This window comes from Sinocyclocheilus rhinocerous, unplaced genomic scaffold, assembly GCF_001515625.1.
Source record: "Sinocyclocheilus rhinocerous isolate Xijiao unplaced genomic scaffold, SAMN03320098_v1.1 scaffold3206, whole genome shotgun sequence".
Classification (NCBI taxonomy): domain Eukaryota; kingdom Metazoa; phylum Chordata; class Actinopteri; order Cypriniformes; family Cyprinidae; genus Sinocyclocheilus; species Sinocyclocheilus rhinocerous.
Window position 1 is genome coordinate 127,727 of NW_015626039.1, and position 9,297 is coordinate 137,023.

At 38.3% G+C, this 9,297-nt stretch overlaps 1 pseudogene; it reads right to left on the reverse strand.

The window, feature by feature from the left end:
- Window positions 1-464: 464 nt before the first annotated feature.
- Window positions 465-9,297, reverse strand: part of LOC107709368 (protein downstream neighbor of son homolog) — a 10,954-nt pseudogene continuing 2,121 nt past the window's right edge.

The window sequence follows — 9,297 nt, forward strand, 5'->3', positions numbered from 1 at the left end:
TGAACAAAGTCACAAAATTTCAGTCCAATGCGATAACATTAACTAGTATTTTCGGGAAAAAGAAAAAATTTTCAGAGCAAAAAGGACCCGAACACCACATGAGGGTTAAATCAATATTTCATGTCCGCTAATTTATTTATAAAGTAGCCATGTAAGGATAAGCAGGACAATGTAGTTCACCAGTCATTATCACTAAAGCAGACGGCAAATTATCCTTCAATTATTTCCCTGCCAGACACATTGAAACTCTCACTTTAAACATATGTTTTGCACTTTCGCAATCATCTTTGACACTATTATGAGAGACACAAAGCAGAAAAAATTTCAACTCATTTAATATGATAAATTCATGCAAATGTGATAAAAACATGTTAAAATCCTCTGTGGTGGTGTATTTAAGGTTTAAGGTTTAAGGTTAACACAGTTTTGCATATATATATATATATATATATACATACATACATACACACACACACTTCTCAAGGAAGGAATATTTAGTTTCTCATCTAGAGACGTTGATTAAAAAATAAGCTTTAAATCACACATAGCCTAAAACACATTACAGTCCAATTGACAAAAAAAAACAAAAACAAGTTAAAACTGTCCAAACTCCTAATGTTTTCATACAAAACTAAAAGCTACACACTATACAAGCACAATCCCTATGTGAGTTCAGCAGCACTCATGCAAGCTGGTACATCTACTGTAAGCGTCACAGGAAGCCTGATATGGCAGAGATATTAATAGGCCTGGCCTGTCATGTCTCTATAAATGTTTTCCCAGTGGCCATGGGGGCAGGAGAGTCGGATCTCAAGACTTCCAGCTGTACGAATAGTCTCTCATGTGCAGCTGTCTGAGCGCACTCTTTCCCAGCATGCTCGGCAATGCCAGCTGCTGAACGGAGCTCTGCTGTAGGCCACACCTGCTGAGATCCTGTACCACGGCCTCCTAGAAATAAGACCACATGAGAGCATGACATTTTCTGTCTACATAGACCTAATATAAAAGACGACGAGAGAAATGTCAATCATAAATAACATGCAATACTGAAAAATTAACTAAAACTAGTTATTGAGCAGAGCAGGGCTTCCCAAATGGGGGATTTGTCTAGGTTTACTTTATTTACACATTTGCATAATTTCCAACATTTTTGTGGACAGACGTTTACAGCATTTCAGCAGTATTCAGACAAAAAACAACAAAAACAAACAAACAAAAAACATTATGATTTGAAATATTAAAAGCGTGAGGGTTTGAATGTTTGACAGTGAAGAATTTGACAAATATTAGTATTTAACTAATAAGGTGTAAAATAAATTATAATTATCACATTGTTTTATTTTACAGTACTTTTGTAATTTACAACAAAAATACATTTCAATCATTTTTTCATAATTATAGTTAAAACTAGTTATAAAAAATATATATATATTAGTGCTGTGTTCAAAATATCGATACGACTATGTATCGTCACAGAGATTTGACGATACGAGTATCGATACAGCTGGCCCTGTATCGATATTGTGGCACGTGTGCAGCAGTGGACCACGCTTAATTTGTTTAAAATTTTACAACGTTTAAAATGGAGTAGAAAAGTGCGAGGTTTCTAAAAAAGAATGAATAGAGCATATATAAGCTGTGTCCCAATTCAAACACCGCGTCCTATGAAGGCTGCATTTGAAGGCCGATTGCGTCACGGCGGCGCAATGAAGACCGTCCCAATTCGCGATGCATCCTCCGAAGGCTGCATTTGAAGGCCGATTGCGCGACGAAGGCTGCCGCAATTCGAACGCGACTTCAAATGCGTCCCTGCGCAGTCCGTATCGTGATATGTATCGTATCGTGACTTTGCTGGTGATACACAGCCCTAATATATATATATAAATCAAAAATATCAATTTTGTATTAAAAACAAACTAAAAATAATTATTAAAACTATATAAAAGTAATAAATACTCTAATCATTTAAAGTTAAAACTACTAATAAAAATAACAGTTTAATCAATATATGTGACAAAATAATCACATTTATATTTTTGCCAGTCATACAGCCCTAAATATGAATAATTAAAAAATAAAACACTTACTAAAATTCTTAAATATTTTATCTGTTTATATATTCATTTCTATTTATATAATATTTATGTTTATTTTTGTAGAATATATTTAACATATATTTATATATATATATATATTTCACCTAACCAAAACAAAAAAAAAAGTTCGGGAACCCCTGAAATAGCTCTTGAAACAGCTCTAATGACACTGTACACTAAAAAGTATTTTTGAAGTTGTAAAGACTATTGAACTATGTTTTACAAGAAAGTACTATTTCAGTCTTTCTACTTCAAAATTTGATGTTTAATTAAATGTGTTACTTTGTCAATGTGTTACCGTTTCTTGTGAAATTTACTAGCAATTTCTGAGTGAAAATTGTTTCAAAGTAAATCCCACACCAATTTTTGTTTCCCCGAGTGTAAATGTAACAAACACAAAATGCTCTGTCTCAGAGCTAAAGCACTGCGTGTGATTAAACGCACCAATTGTTGAGGTTCAGAGGTCTGGCTGACAGGAACATTGAGGACAGCTGTGGGTTCATGGGTGTAGAGACCCACAGAAAACTCTCCTTTCTGAGCGGGTTTCAGGAGCTGCGTCAGCGCGTGTAGCGTGTTGGGCATGATGGGTCCCGTCACCTCCAGACTGCACACGTCCTGATAGCCCATTCTCACCTGAGTCTTCACATTCACAGTACGAGCCTGAAACGTGCAGCAGAAGAGAGACACAGACAAAATGTTTTCATTAGAAAAATGACATGATTCAATAAGAATACATGGTTGCAATAATAAAATATAAATAAATTTATTGATACAATTAATCAAAATCAAATTAAAACTGAAAAACAAAATACAATAAAATATAAGATTCAAATACAATAAATACAATTACATAAATACAGCAAAATACAAAAGTACAATAAATAGAATAAAAAATACAAAAGTACAATAAAATAAATAAGATTAAAAAGATAAAAATGAAATCAAATATAAATAAAATTAAAAATGGAAAAATAATATATATTGCAATAAAATGTAAACACAATAACTAAAAAAAAATGCAATAATACAAAAGTAAAATACAAAAAAAAATAAAAATTAAATATAAATATGAATATAAAAACTGAAATATAAAAACTGAAATATAAAAACTGAAGAACAATGAATAAGATAAAAATACAATAAAGAAATAAGAAAAAATACAGTAAAAAAAATAAGAAAATAAAACGAAAGTACAACAATTTTAATACATATAAAATATGGGAATACATCAATCTAAATCAAATAAAGACCTTTGAACACTGAGAATGGGACGACAGCACAAATCTAGAACATGATGCTGGGAGACAAACACGAGGCCTCGTACCTTGAGCGTGTGCAGTGTGGCCCCTCTGAAGGCTGTAGGGGCCAGTAGTGTTGGAGGAAGTCCTGCCTGAGAACCAGCTCCAGCCACCAAACTCTTACAGTTAATGAGGAAGTTGAGCAGCGTGAAGGTTGTTTGAATCCTCAACCAACACCACGGACTCTGGTCTGTGGTCCAAACGCACCTCTCTGTGCTCCTTACGACTGGAGCACGACTTAAGGAACTATATCATGGTAAATTGAGCCTTCAGGTTTAATAAAACGCCATATGAAAACTAGGGCTGTCAATCGATTAAAATATATAATCGCGATTAATTGCATGATTGTAATGAGTTAACTCGTGATTAATCGCAACTTAATCGCACCTTTTTATCTGTTCTAAATCTACCTTAAATTAATACTTTTCAAGTTTTTAATACTCTAATCAACAAGGGCATGGACAAATTTGGATGCTTTATGCAAATGTATGTTTATTATTAGTGAAACCATAGTCAACAGAGCATGAAAACTAGACATGTTTCATAGGTCATAGATGTTTTTCAAAGAACATGTCTATTAGACACATGAAAAAAAGAACATAGAAATACCAGGTTCCCATTACTTCTTTCTTTGCACTGAGCAATACTTACACAAGCCTGTTTACACTATTCGCACGACAGGGCAGCTCACTTCTTTTGAACATGCAAAATTTACATTTATTATTACATTTGTTTGCCTCTCTGTGCCCACATACTGTATTTTGATGCAGCTAAATTCTCAATAAAACTGTTTTCATTGGTATATTTGACTGTTTCTGTTGTCAGACAACGGAATGAATATGAAATAGTGACTGAAACACGACCCATTAAGACTACATAACCAAAAATCCTGATAATCGAGCCGTCGTCTGATGAAATCAAATAGGCTACACATAAGATAAAGACAATAGCTGTGCTGTGATTTCGGCTATACTTGCATGTAAAATTTGAGAAGCAACATAATATATATTTCAACTGAAAGCACTTCTCCTCTCAGCCGCTCGCTGAACAGAACAGACACAGAGAAAGAGGTGTGCGTGCTGGGAACCTCGTGCTCGCGCGGCAGTACCGGCGAGTCTCAGAAACTAAATAAAGTTTGGACAAACCCTAAAGATTTGTCGCTAGGTGCTTTTTTGAAAAAAAAAAAAAAATTGCTAAAGGGGTCTGAAAAGTTGCTAAATCGACAAAGTCGATAAGTTGGCAACTCTGTCAGCATCTCCATTTCTCCAACTAACTTACGGTTAGGCCACGGGTCAAACAGAAAATGCACGCTGCGTTAATCGCGCGTTAATCAAATTAGTGCCGTTAAAATGAATTTGCGTTAACGCGTTACTGGAGGGCTTACTTACTTCATTAGGGTTACTGTAATTTTGACAGCCCTAATGAAAACACATGATGTCATGTTCCATAAAGGGTTATTATAGTTAACTAAAACTAAAATGAAAACTAAAAACGAACAAATTTTAAACTTGAAATAAAATAAATGTTAACGGAAATAATAAAAAAAATATTTTATTTCAGCTTGATGCCAAACATTTCAATTTTTTATTTGGTTTAACTTAAAAATAAACTAAAATTAATAAGTAAAAATGAATACAAACTATGAAAACACCATGTGCCAATATTTTAATTTTATGAACAATTCAGATTTCCTAACTAAAGCATTGCATAAATATGTGCGGCTCGGGCTGATTGTAAAGGATACAGTTTGATGGAAATGGCATCTGGTTTCTTGATCTTGTCTTGGACGCCCATCTCCTTCAGCCAGGAAAATCCACCATCATCATCATTTTCATCATCCTCCTCATTTTCACTGTGCTCACTTAATCTGTAAAAAGCAAAGATGACAAATGCATTGACCAATATTGAAAGCAGAATCAACTCCCATCAGCTGTCAGCAGTCATGTACTCACGCAGCGCCGCTGGCCGCTTCCTCACTGTCAGTCTGCTGAACACTCTCACCTAGCTGAGATGAAGCAAGCCCTTTGCTCTTCCTCCTCTCCTCCAGCAGAGGGAGTGAAAACTCTATCCCTGAACACAACAAAGTACAACACTGATATAGTTCAGAAAACAATAAAATATCCCTTGAGGTTATGCATTACAGTGATTCAGCACAGGCAAAACCTGTTCTTAGGCATGAGACAAAGCAGCCACCATTAACTGTGGTAAAATCACTGTAGTGCAAAAAAATATTTATTCAAGTTTTATTTAAAACAAAAACAAAAAAGAAAGAAATTGAAGGGTGCAAAGAAAATTTCTCAAATAAGATAAATAACATAAGGCTATTTAGTTTGCTTAATAAAAAAACAAGGTATATACCCTGTTCTATAGGAAAGGTAACTTTAAATGACTTCTGTTGTGATCTGGCGCTATAGAGAAAATATAATTAAATATTAACTTGACCTTCAAGGGGGGCGGGGGGTGCGGGCCGCCCCCCTAATATAATGGCAGGGGAAACACTGGTACTCATTGCTCGTTAACTGCTCTGAAACTGCAAGCCTATAGAATGTGTAACAGCACTGCGTTTTGACTTTGAATGTGCTGCGCTCATGCTTATTCAATTACATCACCTTTGGACGTTTAATAATCACATTAGGTAGTTTCACTATTCCTGATCAGTCTCCAAGTTTAAGACCTTTTGTTATTTGTCTTAAAATAAGATTTTTTTATGGCCTTAAATTTCATAAAACTGAATTTCTGAGACTTAGGCCCAATCCCAATTCTACCCCTTAGCCCTTCCCCTTTCCCCTACCCCTCCGTTTCGCACGTTCACGTGAAGGGGTAGGGGTGTCTCGATTCTCTTTTGGTTGGAGGGGTAGGGGTAAGGGGAAGGGCCATATAACCCTTCAAACGAAGATTTTTCGGGACCACACTTCAAACGAAGGGGTATGAATTATCTCAGCGTAAACCGGCTTCAGCGGCAACATGGCTGCCCGAGAGAACAAAAAGACACAAATGTAAGCATTTTTTGGCATTAATAAAGATTTTAACGAAAAGTAATCATTTGTTTTATGTTGCATTCAATCGTGAGTTCATATTACGGTCATGTTACTCAAAGAAATGTTTGCAAAAAATCGCTAAAGTTTGCTAACGTCATATCATTACAGACTGCACGATAGTGCCACAACATATTTTCATGTCTGAACAGTTCTTAGGGGAATATTTTCACCCCTACCCCTTGACACTCTGTTTCAAGGGACAAGGGGAAGGGGTAGGCGGAGGGGTAGGGGAAGGGGAAGGGGTATAAAATAGAATTGGGATTGGGCCTTAAGGATACACAGGGACTTTTTTTTTACAATTTGGACCCTAAATACTTTTTACAATTTGACCTATTTTTAGTCACCAATGCTAGTGTAGTCTCAGCCTCAGACGTCACGCCCACGGACCGTTGGCTAAACGTCTGATGCATATGGCACACAAAAGTGGAAACACTTCCTGCTGAGTCCTGGTTGAAAGTGAAAGTGCTCTTACCCTCTGCCTTCATGGCCTCTCGCAAACCTCTAGTGGTGGGGGACAGCAGTGCACTGATGCCTTTAGCACCGCTCAGACCGGCCGCCCTGAACAGCACTGTGAATTGATACGAGCACAGGTAGAAATATGGACACAGTCGGGCCTTCAGGAGACTGTACAGAGATGTCAGACTCACAGACCTACAACACACAAGAAAACAGTCAACAACACATTCAGTTGCATCTAGTCAAATAGTTTTTCAAAGGCTGACAAAATGCCAGCATCTAGAGGGCCGATGATTATATTCACGCATGTGGCAGACACTTAAACTCATTTCCCTCTTGTACCAGTCACTCATCAGATTCTGCAGCAGCGTTGCGTCCTGGGCCCATGGCATGCACTTGCCAGAGAACTTGCGCTCTGCGCCAATCCGTGGGAAGAGGGAGAGCCAGGGTAGCGATGGGTGCTGCCAGTACTGAAGACACTGCTGAAAACCACATCGCAGCTCCGCACAGCCCCTGGGATCCTGCAACATACACCAAAACAACATAAATACACACTGAGAATATAGACTGAGAAGTACTATAAAAACATCCTGTAAGTTTCAAAACTCAAAACTTTCTCTTTAGCTTAAAAACAGCTTTTATTGAAACCAAGCTCAGAAAACAACTCGTTTTGGAATGTGCCACTTTATGACGTAACAGTGCGGCTAAGCATCGCCTCCACAGGAGAAGATCAACGCCTGCTTCTACATCACTGCCTCTTTAGCCCCGCCCACTGATACACGCTTTCAGTAGGAGGAGAGGAAATACTAGAGATGCAAACACAGGATTACTCCATCGACAGAACCAGACAGATGACATTACAAGACACTGTGTAGTGAGTTGTGAAAAATAGTCTTTGAATTGCCTACCTTGTGATCCTAACATATCTACATCGGACGCGAGCGCTGTTGCGTCATGTCGCGAATCAATTTCTCTTTCAGGTCAGAAGCGGCGCGAATGCTTGTATGTCAGAAATAGAGCGGGACATCAGTTTACTGTCAGGGATTTGTTGTTTCAATCCGTGCCGCATCCAGTGTGGACAGAATCGCCGATTATAATGGGTTCTGTTGTCTAGAGTAGCATCCGGTGTAAACACGGGGAAAAATGAGCAAAGAGCTCCAGATCGCGTCAGTGAAACACTGTTTGTTTGTTTGCTTTACTTTGCTCAGACCGGCCGCCCTGAACAGCACTGTGAATTGATACGAGCACAGGTAGAAATATGGACACAGTCGGGCCTTCAGGAGACTGTACAGAGATGTCAGACTCACAGACCTACAACACACAAGAAAACAGTCAACAACACATTCAGTTGCATCTAGTCAAATAGTTTTTCAAAGGCTGACAAAATGCCAGCATCTAGAGGGCCGATGATTATATTCACGCATGTGGCAGACACTTAAACTCATTTCCCTCTTGTACCAGTCACTCATCAGATTCTGCAGCAGCGTTGCGTCCTGGGCCCATGGCATGCACTTGCCAGAGAACTTGCGCTCTGCGCCAATCCGTGGGAAGAGGGAGAGCCAGGGTAGCGATGGGTGCTGCCAGTACTGAAGACACTGCTGAAAACCACATCGCAGCTCCGCACAGCCCCTGGGATCCTGCAACATACACCAAAACAACATAAATACACACTGAGAATATAGACTGAGAAGTACTATAAAAACATCCTGTAAGTTTCAAAACTCAAAACTTTCTCTTTAGCTTAAAAACAGCTTTTATTGAAACCAAGCTCAGAAAACAACTCGTTTTGGAATGTGCCACTTTATGACGTAACAGTGCGGCTAAGCATCGCCTCCACAGGAGAAGATCAACGCCTGCTTCTACATCACTGCCTCTTTAGCCCCGCCCACTGATACACGCTTTCAGTAGGAGGAGAGGAAATACTAGAGATGCAAACACAGGATTACTCCATCAACAGAACCAGACAGATGACATTACAAGACACTGTGTAGTGAGTTGTGAAAAATAGTCTTTGAATTGCCTACCTTGTGATCCTAACATATCTACATCGGACGCGAGCGCTGTTGCATCATCAGTTCCTTTCAGGTGGTCAGAGCGGCGCGAATGCTTGTATGTCAGAAATAGAGTTTTACTGTCAGTTTACTGTTTATCAGTTTACTGTCGGAGATTTGTTGTTTCAATCCGTGCCTCATCCAGTGTAGACAGAATCGCAGATTATAATGGGTTCTGTTGTCTATAGTAGAGGTCGACCGATATGGGTTTTTCTCTGGCCGATGCCGATATTTAGAAATCAGGGCAGCCGATGGCCGATATATGATGCCGATTTTTTTGGGCTGATTTTCTTTTTTTTTTTTCTTCATCTCATAAAAGAGAGTTTGAGTAAATGCTTATTGCAGGGTTCAAGATAGT